The sequence below is a fragment of the Triticum aestivum genome, chromosome 6A (assembly GCF_018294505.1).
Source record: "Triticum aestivum cultivar Chinese Spring chromosome 6A, IWGSC CS RefSeq v2.1, whole genome shotgun sequence".
Classification (NCBI taxonomy): Eukaryota; Viridiplantae; Streptophyta; class Magnoliopsida; order Poales; family Poaceae; genus Triticum; species Triticum aestivum.
Window position 1 is genome coordinate 504276765 of NC_057809.1, and position 20049 is coordinate 504296813.

Genomic DNA, 20049 nt, shown 5'->3' on the forward strand with positions numbered 1-20049 from the left:
TGTATTCACCTAAAAACCCGGGTTATCCTACCTTTTTAAGTCTGCCACTCTGCCCAGGTAATCCTAGAACAACCCACCATACTTTTGACAAGTTAATCTTATACAGACCCTGAATTTGTCAAAGTTAAAACGACGATTGGTTATGTGAGGTCCGGCTTATAAGGTTTGTATGAAGGTTTAACTCAGTGGTTGTGCAGCCCTTGTACGCACTTAATTTTTAGGCTTGGCCGCCTATGAAAGCCTTGATTTTTGGTATTTGATTTGAACATTTTTTGAGTTTCCTCTCCTGTGACATATTGATACATGGTTAAAAACCAAGGAGAGTTATGCCTTATGGTTCATATATGAACCTACCCGGTGTTTATTAACCTGACATGGCTTTAAGACTATGAGTCGCCAGGATATGATAATTTTATATGCTTGGAAGCGCTACACTCTAAGTTTGGGATATTACCCCTTCCTACATACGGTGTATTAAGCCGGCGGTATGTCTCAATTTGCACAGAGTTTTGTATGCTCGACCTTTTGGGTTTTCACCCTTATTCCGCTGGTATGCTAAGCCGGTGGTGTATCATAGGTATGATATTTTTATTAAAGGTCATGATTAAACCGACCCTGGTTATGGACTATCTTTAGCCACCAGTGGTTTTTTATAAGGTATTATGACCAGTCCTGCGGTAAACCGCCAGGATCCTTGTCATGTGTCTATGTGCAGGTACAATAAATAAACTAGAGCATGCAGTCGATGAGATCATAAACATAAGTGGCAAATCTTCAACTTGATAGATCAGTAGTATCATACAAAACAAAACATGCACGATGACATGGCAGATCAAGAGTTTAAGTAAGCCTATTACAAAGGCATCTGATGCCCCACAAGAATAGTTATCTTAGCAGTTTTGCAGAAAGCAGATGCTAAGCCAACCCACGGCTTATGACTCTTGACCTTGCTGAGTTGAAGGTTGCGGCTCTTCCAGCACCGGTTCATCTACCTCCTTTTCACCCAATGGCTGGAAGTCAGTGGTCGACCAGTCGATCCTAGTTAAAGCTCTGAATACAGCTTCATCACTTATAAGTGTGGATGGGTCAACATCAGGGGCATAACTGTGCTTACGGGTCGGAGGAGTCAGGTCCAAAGCATCATGAGTCGGCGCCTTCACCTTCTTATTGTTGGCATCATAAACTGGTTGGTAATGTGTAAGATCAGTGTCTTCAGCCAGTTTGCTAACCAAAGAATGCATTTCCCTTGTAAGGGTGGCGAAGTCATCTGTAGTGAAGGGTGACCCATCTTCTTTTATGCTTGGACAGCCATTTGCCAAGTCTGCCGGTTCAAGATCAACTAGCCATGCTTTGGCCCGGGTTAGCACAGTAAGTGCACAGGCTCTTGCAGCTGATTTTTTTTCAACTCTTTGATCCGCGTAGGCAGCATTGATAATTTATCCAATGTATCCTTGATAAGGGTTGGAGCCCGTTTGTTGTGAGCAGTTGTGCAGATAACCCATCGTGCACCACTTTATATAACTGTTCTATAAGCGTGTAAGCAGCTTTCAGTTTTTTCCGCATGTCAAAACCAAGATGGGTAACCCGGGATCCTGTATAATCAAGGACGTTTATAAGCCGGGTACATATTGGATAACATATGTGAAAAAGATTAAGAGGAAGCTATCTTACCAAAAACGATAGTGGTCATGGCATCGATTTGATGTTTTAAGCCGACAAGCTCTGCAAACACCGGTTTAAGGGCCACCTCGGCATCCTCGGCTCTTTTAAGCAGGGCTGCCTTCTTTGTATCCCAACCAGCCTATTCTGTTTTGAAACCTTCTTTGAATTTCTCCATCACTGCTAAGGCACTAGTCAATTCATCCTTGGCTTTGGAGGTCTCTGCTTGTTGTGACTTGATATTTTCTTGAAGGTCGGTGACTTGGGATTCTTTACTGCTAAGTTCAGTCTACAAGAGGTAAAACAATAAATGAGCTAGCAATGAATTTATCTGAAGTCCCAAGCACAATACAAGTATTATACTTAGCACTTGGGGGCTAATGTCTATTACTCCTTAAAAATACTATGAAGTCCCAAGCACAATACAAGTATTATACTTGGCACTTGGGGGCTAATGCATATTGCTCTTGTCAAAGACGAACTCATTTGATAACCCGAATGAATGGTAATGATATGGCTTACAAAGGCTATGAATGGGATTATGGATTCCTTGCAAGATGATTAGTATCGACTTAACATATTTGTTAAGTAGACCCTTGGGGGCTACGAATGCAATGTTGATTCTGGCCATGTTACAGTCTCGACTTAACATATTTGTTAAGCCGACCCTTGGGGGCTACAGATGAAAAGTTGAAGTGCTGGTATTATAAAGTCCCAGTTCATATCGAAAGTATAAACCGACCCTTGGGGCTACTGGAGTTGATCTATGCAGTTAATTAAAGTTTACATCACATGTTACCATAATCATGTCCAATAAACTTGGCGGCTAAGGGGAATAATATTCATGTAACAAGGAATTGCAGTGTTTACCTCATAGCGCTCCTTCATCAGGTTCACTAAGCGGCTTCAAAGTCACGGCTGGTGTACAGGCGATTTAAGTAATCGGAATGGAGGTCTTGAGCTTTGAAATGAGTATACCTCTCCAAGTCTGCCTTCCATTTGCCTTTATCTTTAGCGGAAATTTCTTCTTTTGCGTTGTTCTTGGATAAGGCGGAGGGTTGACACGGAGCTGTGAATCCAAATCCAGTGATAACAACATCATCAGTCTTCTCCTTAGCAGGTTCAATTGGGCTTGGCGGCTTAGAGAAAGCCGGCTCAACATCCATATCATCTGGAGAAACTTCGTGATCTTGTGGTGGAGGATCATTAAGGGTGGCATCATCAATTGTGCTAGCAGGTTCTGACTGTTGTTTTTCCGATTCAGATGGGTTAGAATCATCGACTAGCGTGTTCAGTTTAGCTTTCTTGCTAGGTTTGGCTTGGCCCCAGAAAATAAGAAGTGTAAAAAGGTCAGTATAATGATCAGGCATTAAGTGTGAATGGTTAAAATGTATCCTTACCAAGGTACAATCTTAAAAGGTGGGATCTAAGTTCCCGTTGACTCGCCAGAAGAGGAATGAGGAGTCCCCTGATAGTTTCAATCAGACGAGTTAAGAGGTTGTCGGAAAAACTCGCCTTGGGATAAAGTACATCGGAAGCAGGAAAGATCTCTGGGTGGCGTTTGTGAACCAGCGTATTTGGTAAGCCGGAGGAGGTGATTTGTCCACCACTATGCCAAGTAACTCGGCGAGCTTCTTGTTGTTGTTTCTTGAAAAGAAAGTTGGGATCCAAGTGAGCTAGAGGGTGAGAAAAGCTTACTTTTCGGCTTGCTTGTCGGGATTTTGGTGTTGGCAGAGGTTTTGAGCCGGAAGGAAGAATAATTACCTCTGCATCACCTGCATGACTGGCCTCTGCGTCGTCCTGATAACAGTCATTGTCAATGAGATGTATAAAAAAGGAGCCAAGAGAGTCGAGTTCTACCTCTGACTCATCATCATTGTCAGCGTCAATGCTTAAATCGGCGGGCACAGTGGTCTACTTGGTAGATTTTTTGGTCGCCATGGTTTTGGTACGAGCCGGTTTGGCCTGCTTATCCTGTGTTTTCCTCTTCCAAAATGGATCATTGACCAGTTAAGATTGAAAATATCATAAGTAGGCATCAACATATTGGTTAAGCAGAAGAGGTGCAATTCTTATAGCTGGCGGCTTGTTGAAAGTGCGGAAAGGACTAAGTCTGGTTTTGCTGCACTCCTTCACGGATTCATTCAGCAGTTTTTTGGTGGCTTCAGCGATCTCCGAATCAGACTGTTGAATGTTACAATGGAGCTAAGGATCTTTCACATCACCAGTGTATTCGCACATTAAGCCGAGGCGGTGGCTTAATGGCAAGATACTCCAAGATATCCAGCACCGAAAGAAGTCAACGCCAGTTAAGCCATTGGCCATAAAGGCTCTGAATTTTGAAAAGTCTGGTGCGTATTTGGCCTGTTCCCTTGCATTGAGCCATTGGGGAGTGGATGTGTATTGCTAAGTCAGTGTTCACGGTAACCCCACAGAGGATTCTCACCGACTGGAGATGTGTCGTGACAATAGAACCAAGTTTGGTTCCAGTCTTTGGGGTGACTGTGGAGCTTGGCATGGGGAAAGCTGACTTCTTTCCTTTTTGAATTGAGACTCCACCAAGTTCTTGGCATGGCCCGTCGACAACTCTGTTTGGTAGTTTAAGTAATAGAACTCCCTGAATAACTCAGCTGTGGGCTCCTCTTGAAGGTAAGCTTCACAGAATACTTGGAAGTTGCAGATGTTGGACATGGAGTTGGGTCCGATGTCTTGAGGGTGGAGTTGCAAGAAATGAAGCACATCACAGAAAAACTTTGAGCTGGGGGGGGGGGGGCTGAACCCTCGGCCCAAGTGATCAGAAAAAACAATTACTTATCTATCTTTTGGTTGAGGAGGAACTTCTTCACCAGGAGCTCTCCAATGGATGATCTCTTTCTTTGCTAAAGCGCCAGTGGCGACAAAATTGTTCAATTCTTCTTTGGTAACCCGGGATTTGACCCAATTGCAAGACGTGTATGTCTTAGCCATTTTCTCAATGATCTGAAAGAAAGGTTATGCTGGTTCAAGATTACATGTTTAAGTCGGCCTGTGGTTAAAAGGAAAGCAATAATGAAGCATGCATAGGAGTTAAGCCGGAGATTGGCATTACAAAGTTACAAGGAACCATTGGCGGCTTAAGAGGGGACTAATGATACCTGGAGGGTTACTATGACTGAGCTAAGCCGCCCATACAGATATTGAAAGACAGATCTGGGGATGAAAAAATCACTAAGTGTTGAGAAAAACATGTTTCACAGATTGATGCTATGATTTCGGATCTACATCACTTCAGTTAATTGAAAAATATTTAAACCTAAATATCAGTGCTCGAGCAGTTCATGGGTTCAGATCGGTTTTCTCATGCAAAGGAGGTGTTTTAAATAGTAAAAAGGGATTCTATAACTACCACGACATAGGAGGGGTACCAAGTTCGAATCAAAACCGCAAACTGCAGTGGAAAGCGAGGATGAACTCTGATGAACCCGTAGAAACCCTAACGGATCTATGAGAAGAAGAAGAAGGGGAACTAACCAGGGTTGTTGGACAGCAGAGGTGCGCGGATGGAATCTGGTCCAAACAGGTTGATGCAGCGGCCGATGTTGGAGCAGAGGCAAAGGTCGACGGCGGCGGCAGAGCTTGAGTGCTAGGACGTCGCGAGGTGGAAGACAAAGAGGAAGAGGCACGGGGGGAGTGAAAGGGACCCCCAGCCCTATTTATGAGATAAAAGGACAAGTGACATGCGAGGGAATCAAGGAGGCCAAAAATGGATATGACGGAATAGATGCCACGATTTTTAGAGATTCATTAAAAAGAAGATTTATTAAAATTTGAGCTTTGTGCAATATTAATGACAGGTGACATCACAGCGGGTTACCATGATCCTAGAAGGTGACGTCATGGCGAGTTACAAGGTTTCGCAAGAGTAATAAGGAATTTTTTCTAAGTGTTGAAGATTGATATGAACAAGTTCAAATCAACCTGGGGCCTAATGTTGGGGATATAACTATTGGGTTAACCCGCCCAGGAGGAGCCGAGTTCAGCCCCTGGCGGTTCATCAAGACAAAGCCCATGAAGATGCTTAAAACGGTAGTCCACTACGCAGCTTCATCGAGGGCCTAAAGCCCAAAGGCGACTTAAGGCCCAAACAAGTGTAAATCGTCGTATATGTGTAACTTGTATTATAAGGCATGTACAATTAGCTAGTCACCGAGATGGACACATTGTTTATGAGCCGGCCGGGACTCTGTAAGCCACTGGGCGTCGACCTATGTATATAAAGGGATGACCCGGCAGCGACTTAGGGCAGGAGACAACAGATCGAAAGCTAGGTTAAGCGTATTCGCTCCCTGGTAATCAAGACATAAGCAATACCACCTCAAACTGGATTAGGCCTTTACCTTCACCGCAAGGGGCCGAACCAGTATAAACTCCTTGTGTCCTTTGTCCCGTTTAACCCCTTTAAGCTAACACTATGGCGATGGCTCCACGACAAAGTCCTCACACTAGGACATCTGCCGTGACAATTCCACGACAGTAATGGTGTGTCCGAACATCGTAACCGTACTTTATTAGATATGGTGCGATCTATGATGTCTCTTGCCGATTTACCACTATCATTTTGGGGTTATGCATTAGAAACAATTGCATTCACGTTAAAAAGGGCACCATCTAAATCTGTTGAGACGACACCATGGTTTAGCAAGAAACCTAAGTTGTCGTTTCTTAAAGTTTGGGACTGGGATGCTTATGCGAAAAAGCTTCAACCTGATAAGCTCAAACCCAAATCGGAGAAATGCGTCTTCATAGGATACCCAAAGGAAACTTTTGGGTACACCTTCTATCACAGATCCGAAGGCAAGATGTTCATTGCTAAGAATGGATCCTTTTTAGAGAAGGGGTTTCTCCCGAAAGAAGTGAGTGGGAGCATAGTAGAACTTGATGAGGTAATTGTACCTTCCCCCGAATTGGAAAGTAGTTCATCAAAGAAATCAGTTCCAGTGATTCCTACACCAATTAGTGACGAAGCTAATGATGATGATCATGAAACTTCAGATCAAGTTACTACCGAACCTCGTAGGTCAACCAGAGTACGATCCGCACCAGAGTGGTACGGTAATCCTCCTCTGGAAGTCATGTTACTAGATCATGACGAACCTACGAACTATTAGAAGAGATGATGAGCCCAGATTCCACGAAATGGCTTGAGGCCATGAAATCTGAGATGGGATCCATGTATAAGAACAAAGTATGGACTTTGGTTGACTTGCTCGATGATCAGCGAGCCATTGAGAATAAATGGATCTTCAGGAGGAAGACGGACGCTGATAGTAGTGTTACTATCTAAAAGCTTGAATTATCGCAAAAAAGTTTTTGACAAAGTTCAAAGTGTTGACTACGATGGGATTTTCTCACTCGTATCGATGCTTAAAAGTCTGTCCAAATCATGTTAGCAATTGCCGCATTTTATGAAATCTGGCAAATGGATGTCAAAACTGCATTCCTTAATGTATTTATTAAAGAAGAGTTGTATATGATGCAACCAGAAGGTTTTCTCAATCCTAAAGGTGCTAACAAAGTGTGCAAGCTCCAATGATCCATCTATGGACTGGTGCAAGCATCTCGGAGTTGGAATATACACTTTGATAAGGTGATCAAAGCATATGGTTTTATACAGACTTATTGTGAAGCCTGTATTTACAAGAAAGTGAGTGGGAGCAGTACAGCCTTTCTAATAAGTATATGTGAATGACATATTGTTGATCGGAAATGATGTAGAATTTTCTGGAAAGCATAAAGGAGTGTTTGAATGGAGTTCTTCAAAGAAAGACCTCGGTGAAGCTGCTTACATGTTGAGCATCAAGATCTATAGAGATAGATCAAGATGCTTGATAAGTTTTTTTTCAATGAGTACATACCTTGACAAGATTTTGAAGTAGTTCAAAATGGAACAGTCAAAGAAGAAATTCTTGCCTGTGTTGCAAGGTGTGAAGTTGAGTAAAGACTTAAAACCCGACCACGGCAGAAAATAGAAAAAGGATGAAAAGTCATTCCCTATGCCTCAGTCATAGGTTCTATAAAGAATGCTATGCTATGTACCAGACCTATTGTGTACCTCACCAAGAGTTTGTATTATGAGTTATGTGATTTAATGTACTGAAGTTTGTTCGGAGTCTCGAATGAGATCACGGACATGACGAGGAGTCTCGAAATGGTTGAGACATAAAGATTGATATATTGGACCATGTTATTTGGACACCGGAAATGTTCCAGATAGTTTCGGGTAAAACGGAGTGCTAGAGGGGTTACCGGAACCCCCCGGGGGAACTAATGGGCCACCATGGGCCTTATTGGAGAGAGAGGAGGGCCGTCAGGGCAGCCCCCCTAGCAGTCCAAATTGGACAAGGGAAGGGGGGCGGTGACGATGACATGTACCTAGGGTAGGGTCATAGGCCTGACCTAGATGCCTTACCCAAGGACACTGCTCTAGAGACAAGGACATTCAAGATACAATGAAACAAACCGACTGAGTTTACCAAGGGATGCAATCCACTTGACCTCCAATCTCACTCGGTAACCCCAATTCCATTCGACCAAGATGAAGTCACTCGACCATACAGGAAACCACTCGGAATGTAGAAGGCCTAAAGTCACTCGGGATGGAAACGGTCAGGCGTTCACTATGTAGCTTTAAAGATCATTTATAGCTCTTTATAACTGACGTTACCCGTCATGTCCTGTCTTAATGTACATTGAACCCTGTGTAATGTGGGATGGTTGGGGTCCTGGCACACTCTATATAAGCCACCCCCTCCTCTGGCACAAGGGTTCGCACCCCCTGTAACTCTGACGCATAATCCAATCGACCAGCCTCCGGGCACCGAGACGTAGGGATGTTACTTCCTCTGAGAAGGGCCTGAACTCGTCAACCTTGCATGCACAATCTCAAAGTAGCTAGGATCTTGCCTCTCCCTACATACCCCCTATATTATTGTTGAAATCGTTCCCACGACAGTTGGCACCCACCTTGGGGCGGGTGTCTTAGCGACTTCCGGCGAGGTTGCAATTTTTCTGATCTTCATTATCATGGTTTCTGGCAGTGGTCTAGCTTTGGGCCGCGAGATCCATGTCGGCGCGCTCATTTTCATCGTCGACGACTCCACCTGGCTCCAGGAGGCCCCCCTCGACATCGAGGCCCTTCCCGTCCATGGGGCGGCGCACTTCCGCGCGGGTGCGTACGACGTCCTCCTACGGCAGCCGTCGACCTAGTATCGGTCAGCTCCCACAGCATCTTTACTCCCCGCCGCTCACCATCGCAAGTGGACTGGTCAATCGCGGCTTCAGCAGTGGGTGAAGCATGCGGTGGCCTGTCAGTTGGCCACCCCTCAAGTCGCGGAAATCGAGCCCGACGAATCTCTCTATGGACTATTTGACTTATCGGCTGGTTCCGCCGAGACTCTGCCCGAGTGTGATAGCAGTGACCCTGCGAAAGAAGTCCTGATGGTCGACACGCCACGTAGCCCTCCTGGGTTCCATCGCGGTGGTGGTGGCGATGGCGATGGAAGATCATCGCATGGTCATGAAGAGTATCATCCCGAAGCCCTCACGTCCTAGCAAAGGGATGAGCTGCACCATCGCAATGTGGAGGCGCTCCACACTCCCATCATCAGAGAGACCTCAGAGGCTTGGGCCATGGAGGCTGCGCGCCTGGCCACTTTGGCCGAGGGCGTGCGTCTGGACAACCTTCAACATTCACTCGACGAGCGCGCTCGACGACAGCTCCCCGAATCCAGTCGACGGCAACAACAGTTGTTCCCGCCTGAACCTCAGGTATACCGCACTCTGATCCAGAATCTTACAGCTGCAGCCCGTACAGCAGAGTCGATCCAGCCGTCCCAATCAGAAGTTGGAATAGGTTTGATGCAGATCCGAGCGTTGCGCCGGGCAGCAGCAGAGCAAAACACAGCCACTTCTCAGTCGCGTAACATGATCCACAGTAGGTCCGTGGTAGCAGACATAGTACAGTCGGCTCACAGCCCAAGATCGCCTTCGCGGCATGAGGGTCGCGGGCACCGCCAGGAGCAGTACTTGGGTCGGAACTGTGAGCAGTATGATCATCGACTCGGCCGTGATGACCGCCGTCGAGTGCCTACGCCTCCTCTGAGGGGCGGATCATACGTCCCCTGCATTATGATGACAGGCACCCGTATAGCAATGAGCGAAGGGTCCCAGTCGACCCAAGGGAGCCCGGGTTTGATGCAGGGTCAATTCTTGTTCAAGGTCTGGTCGACAGAAACCGAGCACACGGAGAAGGACTAGATAGATATCGTCCGACTAGTAGCAGAGTTCATGTCTCAGGGCCTGAGTGTTTCAGCAGAGCCATCAGAGTTGCTGAGATACCCCCAACTTCAGGTTGGCGACTGGGGTTAGCAAGTTCACCGGTGAGTCGAAGCCTGACACTTGGCTAGAGGATTATCAAGTGGCTGTGCAGATTAGCGGTGGCAATGATGATGTGGCCATGAAGCACCTCCCCCTGATGCTAGAAGGTTCAGCCAGAGCTTGGTTGAATCAGTTGGCTCCTGGAAGCATCTTCAGTTGGGAAGGGTTGGCCCGAGTGTTTGTCAGGACATTTGAGGGCACTTGCAAACATCCGGCAGGGCTAACTGAATTACAGCATTGTGTTCAGAAACCGAATGAAACTTTGAGGGGTTACATCCAAAGATGGACCACTAGTCACCATACAATGGAAAATGTATCACAACACCAAGCAGTTTGCGCCTTCAAGGAGGGTGTTTCGTACAGAGAGCTTAACCTGAAATTCGGTCGGACAGGAGATATGACCTTGGCCCGAATGATGGAAATAGCCACTCATTACGCTAACGGTGAAGAAGAAGACCGACTCTGCAGTGGCAAGAACAAGCCAGTCGCCTAGGACACCGGAGGAGGGAATTCCAGTCGGAAGCAGAAGCGCAAAGCCAAACCCGCAGGTCCTGGTGAGGCTACAGTTGTGACCCAAGGAAAGTTCAAAGGAAAACCCAAGGGGTCGTGGATCCATGAGAAAGTGAAGGACCAAGCGGGAAATGATGTGCTAGATTTGTCATGTCATATACACACTAAGAAGGATGAAGAGGGAAACCTGATTTATCCCAAGCATACCACTCGATAGTTGTGATAAGGATGAGGACAAAGAGGAGGATGATGGTTACCCCAATGTCAATGCAACTTTAGTGATTTTTGCTAACATCGAGAGCAAAAGTCGACTGAAAGTTATCAATGGAGAAGTGAACATGGTTGCTCCGGCAACAACGACATATCTGAAGTGGTCAAAAACTCCTATTATATTTGACTAGCTCGATCACCCAGCGCACGTTGCTACCCCCGGGCGAAAAGCATTGGTGGTCGACCCAATCGTTGGGGGCACTCGATTGACCAAGGTTCTAATGGATGGTGGCAGTGGTCTGAACAGTTTGTATGTTGAGACCCTCCGAGGAATGGGCATTCCGATGTCCAAACTCACCGAGAGCAACATGCGGTTCCACGGAGTCATTCCGGGGAAGAAGGTTGATTCACTCGGTCAGATCACTCTTGATGTGTTTTTTGATGATTCCAAGAATTACCGCAAGGAAAAGTTGACATTTGAGGTCATGGACTTTCACAGTGCCTACCATGCTATTCTAGGAAGGCCTGCATATGCTCGTTTCATGGCTCGACCATGTTACGTGTACCTCAAATTGAAGATGCCTGGTCCGAGAGGTGTGATTACAGTCACTGGTAATCGGCAGAGAGCAGAAGAGTGCCTCCAGAATGGTTCAAAAATTGCCGATTATAACGCCCCGAGAATTATGCTACAGTAATCTCTCCCAAATGGTGGCCATGTAATCATGATTACTATGCTAATTGCCATTCGATAAAAAACATCAAAGTCAAATTCAATTTTTAATTGCAAGTGAAATTATTACTTCTTTAAACTTTAAAATAAAAAGGTTGGTTAGGCTGCAAATAATCACTAAAGAATTATCATCTAGAAACCAACATCTTTTGGCCCACAAATAAATCCCTAAGAATTTAATAAGTGGTCCAACATCAATTATATTAGCCTTTAAAATAAACAATTATTTATTTAACTCCAATTACCCCCAAACTTTTTGTACTAAAGCAAAATAATCTCTGGTATTTATGTGCCAAGTTTCTTCTACACCTAAAATCATTTGCTATGAAAAGTAAATGTCAAGCAGTAAATAAAAAGAAAAGTAAAGTAAAATAGAAAAGAGAAAAGAGAAGAAAGAGGGAGGAAGGCCCATGTGGGTTGGGTAAGGCCCAGCCCACCTCACCTCATCCCTTTCCTGGCGCTACAGAGAGCAGGGGAGGGCGTGGCGGCCATCCCGTGGCCATGGTCACTCCCCTGCCACGTGCGGCCATCTCACCGGCTCCCCGGAGTGGATAAGATCCCACCCGGCCTCGCGAACGAACCCTTGCCCTCAATCCCTTCTTCCCCGTGCCGCTTTCTTCCTTCCCGCAAGGAGTCGAGTCGTCATCGCCATGGCCTCCGTCGTCCTCGCGCCCAGCAAGCTTCCCCTCGTCTACCTCCATGTTGAGGAGAATCGCCACGGACCACTCCGTCCATCCAAAGCGACGAATCGAGCTCGGGTGGTCCGTACGCTCACTGTCGGTGTCAAAACCGGCGGATCTCGGGTAGGGGGTCCCGAACTGTGCGTCTAAGGCGGATGGTAACAGGAGGTAGGGGACACGATGTTTTACCCAGGTTCGGGCCCTCTTGATGGAGGTAAAACCTTACGTCCTTCTTGATTAATATTGATGATATGGGTAGTACAAGAGTAGATCTACCATGAGATCAGAGAGGCTAAACCCTAGAAGCTAGCCTATGGTATGATTGTATGTTATTGTTATGTCCTACGGACTAAAACTCTCTAGTTTATATAGAAACCGGAGAGGGTTAGGGTTACACAAGGTCGGTTACAAAGGAGGAGATATCCATATCCGTATTGCCTAGCTTGCCTTCCACGCCAAGGAGAGTCCCATCCGGACACGAGACAAAGTCTTCAATCTTGTATCTTCATAGTCTAACAGTCTGGCCAAAGGATGTAGTCCTGCTGTCCGGAGACCCCCTAATCCAGGACCCCCTCACTCACCATGTCTGAGGTCTTCACCACGGACATCACCGTCCTCCGCCGTTGATGCCTTCACTCCGGTCCACCCCGACCCTCACCGAGCACGCCAACGGACTCGTGGTGAGATCCTCTCCCCACCCCCTGGTTCTCCGCCTTCGATCTGTAGATGTAGGCCGCCGTCCCACCCTGGCCGAAGCTCCGGTGAGCATGTGCTCACCATGCTCATTGCGCCTCTGGCTGACCTGGCTGTGCCCGCCGTGGCGCTCCGCCTAGCCCCGTGCAGCCCCGCCTACTGGCCCGCGACACCCACTGCCCGCACTAGATGCTACTGCTCCTTCTATCGCCGCGCCCCTAGCCGTCCGTCCCTACCTACGCCTACACTGCCGCCGCTGCTGCTTATGTGTTGCTGTCGCTGTGCTAACTGCACTGCTCATGTTGCCGCTAACTATTGCTACTCTTAACTGCTGCTTGCTACTGCGCTTGGCTGTTGTTCATTGTTGCACTGCTCACTGTCACCGCTGCTCCAGCGCTAGCCACGGCTAGATGAGTGTGTGCATGTGTGTGTGGCCGCCCTTGTCCATGGCAGAGCAGGTGTGTGCGTGTTGTGTGTGTGGTGTGTGTGTGCAGTGTGTGTGTTGAATGTGGCCGTGCCTACCTCTGGCCGCCTCCACCTCTGGCCTCGCCCGCCTCCGGCTGCCGCTGCTCTCTGCTTCGCTAGTTGTTGCTCTCTGCTCGCTGCACTGCTGCTACTCTGCATGTACTGCTGCCGCTACAATAACTGAATGTTACTATAGCAGCAGCTAGCTTTGCTGCTGCTGCATTGATTAGCCGTCTAGACAGCCCCTAAACAGCGTCTAAACAACTGATAACATGAGTAAAAATAATATGTGAAGGAAGTACACTTGACAAACTTCAATATACCCCACCGGACCAAATCCATTTGATGCGCGGATTAAATCCTATGAAATTCACAAAATTGGAAGTTTTGTTAGCTGGAAAACTGAAAAACAGCTTTATAATCATAGCTACTTTAGAGATGTTGATGGTCAAGCAACTGAAATCTAATATGGAGGAAAGTGCTACTAACATATAGATCGCAGAAAAATGCTCATAATTGATGTAAGGCACAAGATCATAGGATGTACAGAACAACAGTTATAGCCTCCGAAAAACAGCTAAGTAGTGTTCAAAAACCGAGCAATCCTCAGATTTAGCCATTTTTTAGGAATTCCAAATAAATTTTTAAATCTTCGGAAATTCATAGAAATTAAATAGTAACTCTGATGAAAAGGTTTTATATATGAAAGTTGCTTAGAAAAATCCAACAAATCTGAATACGCAGTCCATTCATCTGTCACATGCCCCTAGCATTTTGAACATGAAACCGTCCCCTATCTTTTCATCTGTTCAGAAAATGTCAGACGCCGGAAAAACCCCTCCGGATGTTTTCCCTCTCCTTTTGCAACGTCTAGCACTGTGTTAGTTCACCCCTAACACCGCGTATTACCATGTTATGCTTTATGATGCTTTGTTTGCTTTATATTTATTGTTTCTTCCCCCTCTTCTCTTGGGTAGACCCCGAGACCGATGTTGTCCCTGTGATGGACTATGTCGACGACGACACTTCTTCCTTTTCAGCAGAGCTTCAGGCAAGCAAACCCCCATTGATTATTCTGATATCGCCCATTCCCTTCTCTCTTATGCTTGCATTAGAACTGCTACTGCTTTCTGTATGATCCTACTCTGATGCATAGCCTGTTTTTGTTACCTGCTTTCATACCTTACCCGCTTATTCTAAACTGCTTAGTATAGGTTGGTTAGAGATCCATCAGTGACCCCCACCTTGTCTCAGTTGCCCCTGCTTTATGTTTGATGACTCGATCAACGTGAGTGACTTCCAGGCCCCGACATCGCACATCATCCCCCTTAGTTGTACGACTCTTCAGAGTTACTGAGGGAGTCCTGGATTAGGGGGTCTCCAGACAGCCAGACTATATCCTTTGGCCGGACTGTTGGACTATGAAGATACAAGATTGAAGACTTCGTCTCGTGTCCAGATGGGACTCTCCTTGGTGTGGAAGGCAAGCTTGGCAATACGGATATGTAGATCTCCTTCCTTGTAACCGACTCTGTGTAACCCTAGCCCCCTCCGGTGTCTATATAAACCGGAGGGTTTAGTCCGTAGGACAACAACAATCATACCATAGGCTAGATTCTAGGGTTTAGCCTCTACAATCTCGTGGTAGATAAACTCTTGTAATACTCATATCATCAAGATCAATCAAGCAGGAAGTAGGGTATTACCTCCATCGAGAGGGCCCGAACCTGGGTAAACATCGTGTCCCCCGCCTCCTGTTACCATCCGCCTTAGACGCACAGTTCGGGACACCCTACCCGAGATCCGCCGGTTTTGACACCGAAATTGGTGCTTTCATTGAGAGTTCCACTGTGCCGTCACCGTAAGGCTTGATGGCTCCTTCGATCATCGGTAACGATGCGGTCCAGGTGAGGTTTTCCTCCCCGAACAGATCTTCGTATTTGGCGGCTTCGCACTGCGAGCCAACTCGCTTGGCCATCTGGAGCAGATCGAGAGCTACGCCCCTGGCCATCGGGTCAGGTTCGGAAACTTAAACTACACTGCTGACATCCGCGGAGATTTGATCTTCGATGGATTCGAGCCCATGTCAGGTGCACCACACAATCACGGCGAGCATGACGTAACTCTATCGTCGGACAATGTTCGGGAGATCACACCTACAACTACTCGGCCCTCAATCCGGAGCAAATTGCGCCATCCGAGGACAGGGGGATAGACCCCGCCATGGAGGCCGCACTCTCAGTGGCGATGGAGCCGGATACTGACTTCACCCCTCACGAGAGTCGTGTTGCCAAACCACTGGATTCGTCTCCGTCCACGGACTCCGAGCCGCCTGCGTCCGTGCCTATCGAATCCGATTGGGCGCCGATCATGGAGTTCACCTCCGCGGATATCTTTTAGCACTCACCTTTCGGCGACGTGGTAAATTCCTTAAGGTCTCTCTCCTTGTCAGGAGATCCTTGGCCGAACTATGTTCGGCTAGAATGGGATGCAGACGACGAAGAAATTCGCTGCCCACCCACCACCCACTTAGTAGCCTCTGTCGACGATTTAACCGACATGCTCGATTTCAAATCTGAAGACATCGACGGCATGGACGACGATGCAGGAGAGGAACAGGAACCAGCGCCCACAGGGCGCTGGACAGCCACTTCACCACATGACATATACATGGTGGATACACCCAAAGAAAACAATGAGGAAGAACAGCAGGATGCAGCGAAGAATAGCTCCCTTGAGAAGCAAGAAAAGCGTCGGCATAGGCGCCGCTCAAAATCCCGCCTCGGCAAAAACAGCGATAACAGCACAAGAGAAAATAACACTCTAGTCGACTCTAGAGGAAACGACGACCACATTGACCCAGCGGCAGAGCACGATGAAACTGCAAACGGCGAACATAGTACGGATCCGATGTCCGAACACAGCGACACCGAGGATAAACCTCATCAACCCCCCTCTACGGAGGAAAACAGTCCGGACAAAGATGCACACATCCTCCCGGAAAGGCACTTGGAACAAGAGAACCTCCACAGAAGGCTTATTGCCACAGCAAGGAGTCTGAAGAAGCAGAAGCAAAGGCTTAAAGCCGCACAAAAATGCTCGACAACAAAGAAAAGTATGGGGGAAGTTACCACACAAAGAGCTATCCAAAGCGCAAGCTATTACCTGAATTCGACGATGAGGCCGTAGAGCCCACACAGCCGAAAAATAAAACGGCCAACTGGCCGGATCAACCACCTTGTGGCCGCGATAGAGCGGCTAACAAGGCCGCACATAAGTCAACACACGATCTACGTGAGGACTTGCGCCAAAAATCCAGTATGACCAGATCCATCTATGGATCTAGGAAGCGCGCTTTGGCACAAAATCAAAACCGAATACTACAACCGTCTGAACGCCATGATACATCCAAATACAGGGGTGCCGCACACCCCCTATGTTTCACCGATGAGGTGCTGGACCATGAATTTCCAGAAGGATTCAAACCAGTGAACATAGAGGCATACGATGGGACTACAGACCCTGGGGTCTGGATTGATGACTTTATCCTCCATATCCATATGGCTCATGGAGACGATCTCCACGCCATCAAGTACTTGCCCCTCAAGCTTAAAGGACCAGCTCGGCACTGGTTGAAAAGCCTCATCGAAAATTCAATTGGAAGTTGGGAGGAGCACGAGGATGCTTTTTGGGCTAATTTTCAAGGGACCTATGTCTGACCTCCGGATGCAGATGATTTAAGTCATATAATTCAACAGCCTGGAGAGTCAGCCCGAAAGCTTTGGAACAGGTTTCTCACTAAGAAGGACCAAATTGTCGACTGCCCGAACGCTGAAGCCTTAGCAGCTTTCAAGCACAGCGTTCGAGACGAATGGCTCGCCAGACACCTCGGCCAAGAAAAACCGAGAACAATGGCAGCCCTGACAAGCCTCATGACCTGCTTTTGCGCGGGCGAAGATAGCTGGTTAGCCCGCAGTAGCACCAGTGACCCAAGCACATCCGAAGTCAGGGATGGCAATGGAAAACCACGACGCAGTAAAAGCAAGCGTCGAAATAAAGAAGATAGCCCAGATAATACGGCAGTAAATGCCGGATTCAGGGGCTCTCGACCAGGTCAGCGGAAAAAGCCTTTCAAAGGCAGCAGAGATGGACCGTCCAGCCTAAACAACATTCTAGACAAACTATGTCAGATTCATGGCACCCCCGATAAACCTACAAATCACACCCACAGAGAATGCTAGGTCTTCAAGAAGGCCGGTAAGCTAAACGCCAAACACAAGGGGAGGGAGACACCAAGCAAAGACGAGGACGAAACTCGCCAGCAAAGTACTGGAGGACAGAAAAAATTCCCACCACAAGTTAAAACAGTAAACATGATCCACGTGACGAAGAGGAGAAGCAAACATGCACTCCGAGACATACGCGCCGTAGAGCCCGTCACCCCTAAGTTCAAACCTTGGTTGGCCTGCCCGATCACTTTTGATCGCAGGGATCACCCGACAAGCATCCGGCATGAAGGATTGGCTGCCTTGGTGTTAGACTCAATAATAAACAGATGCCATCTCACACGAGTCCTTATGGATGGTGGCAGTGGTCTAAATCTGATATATCAGGACATAGTCCGCAAAATGGGGATAGACCCGACAAAAATCAGCCACGGTAACACTACCTTCAAGGGAGTAATACCAGGCCCAGAGGCCCGCTCCATGGGCTCTCTAATACCAGAGGTTGTATTCGGTTCATCCGATAACTACCGAAGTGAGAAGTTAGACTTTGACATTGCTCCATTCCGAAGCGGCTATCAAGCACTACTCGGAAGAACAGCTTTCGCTCATTTTAATGCAGTACCACATTACGCTTCTCTTATGCTTAAGATGCCTGGTCCACGTGGGACCATCACAGTTAGTGGAAATATTGAGCGTTCTCTACGCGCGGAAGAACGTGCGGCGGCTTTAACAGCCAAGCACTAGACGGCCTCACCAACCAGAATAAATGACAGGTCGTCAAGACCGCGGACACGGTTAGACGAGTCCGGCGCATCACTAGATATACCTGAGATTGGTTTGATGGTTAAACCCTCATAGATGGTACCAGGGGCTTCCCGCGTGTAATCAGGGCTAGTTCGGCTCAACTTGACTTATCTTGAATTTTAATGGTTTATCGAGAATAACCAAATTTTTTTGGCACGACAACTTTCACCTAAGTTCTTCTCTTTTACAGATGACAATCGTGCTACACCCGTCCAGGACACGGCACAACGGAGACACAGGCGCAGACGTGCAGTAGGGACCCGCTCAAAGGTTTCTTTTCAGATTAAGACCCTGCGTAAACCTTTTTTACTGTCTCTTGTTGTTCACATCCTCCGGATACTCAATACAACCGAGAAGGATGCTGGCGTTATTGGCATTTCGCCACGTCAGAATATTGCACGTACCTGGACACTCGGGGTTTATTATTAAGGGCATTGTTCAGCCCGGAATATGTTATAAAGACCGAATACCTTAGGGAGTGTTCGGCGTCGCGAGTTTGGCCTTATATGCATCAGCTCCGAATCATTTCTTTGGTCAAATGTTGGATTTGCCCGGCTCCCGTGTTTTGCTACCTTACGTTCCGCTCTATCGGCTAAGGCGGCACCGGGAGAACTACTGCGATTGTGCCCTGGTTCATCCGGATGAGCACCTCAGTAGAGAAAGCCGAAAACTGACTGTCATGATAAAGCACGAGACTGGTCAACCACTCGATGACTTAGCGGAATCTTCGGGATTCCTCCGCATTAACAAAGGGCCATTTCCCGGTCATGTGCGTATGCGCACCGTATTCGGAAGAGCGTGGAGGTACCAGGGGCTATATAGTAGTCCCACCGTCAAACTCCTATGGCTAAGTGAAAGTGTTAAAGCAATTAGTTCGGTTGCCTCGTTCACTGCGCCACCACTTCCTTAATGGACCAAGATGTTGGATCAAGTGTGAATACGTGTTTTTTGCGAACACCCTCGCATTATATGCGTGGGGGCTGAAGTCGACGACTGCAAACTTTCAGGTTATATACGTATATACATAAACGGCCGCACAGGAGGCATCATAATACTTTCAGGCAAAAGTATAAACACAGCCTTTATAATTCAATAAAACATTGTTTTTACAATGGGAATACATGTCACTAGAACATAATATTCTTCAAGCACCGAGCCTCTATTGAATGAGCACCTTCAAGGACTTCTTCAAAGTAGCGCTCGGCAGATACTCGGCCTACGGCCGAACTCTAGGTTGCAATAGCGGTGGCCTCCACGTCTGCCCAGTATGTCTTGACACGGGCAAGTGCCATATGCGCACCCTCTATGCACGCCGACCTCTTCCTAGCGTCGATGTGCGGCACAACACCAAGTAACTGTTGCACTAAACTAAAATAACTATTCGGCCTTGGCCCTTCCGGCCACAGATGATCCACAACAGACCTCATGGCAAGCCCGGACAACCTATGGAGCTCGGCCCACTCGGCCATTCGCTCATTCAACAGCAGCGGACGCACTGGAACATGGAACTGTGACCAGAATAGCCTTTCCACTTCACGATCTTTTTGATCCTTGAAGTACTCGGCCGCATCAGCAGCACTGGCTGCCAAATCCACGTATGCGTCTGCAGAACTCCATAGTTGATCAAGAGGGGCATACTTCGGATCTCCGAACTTCG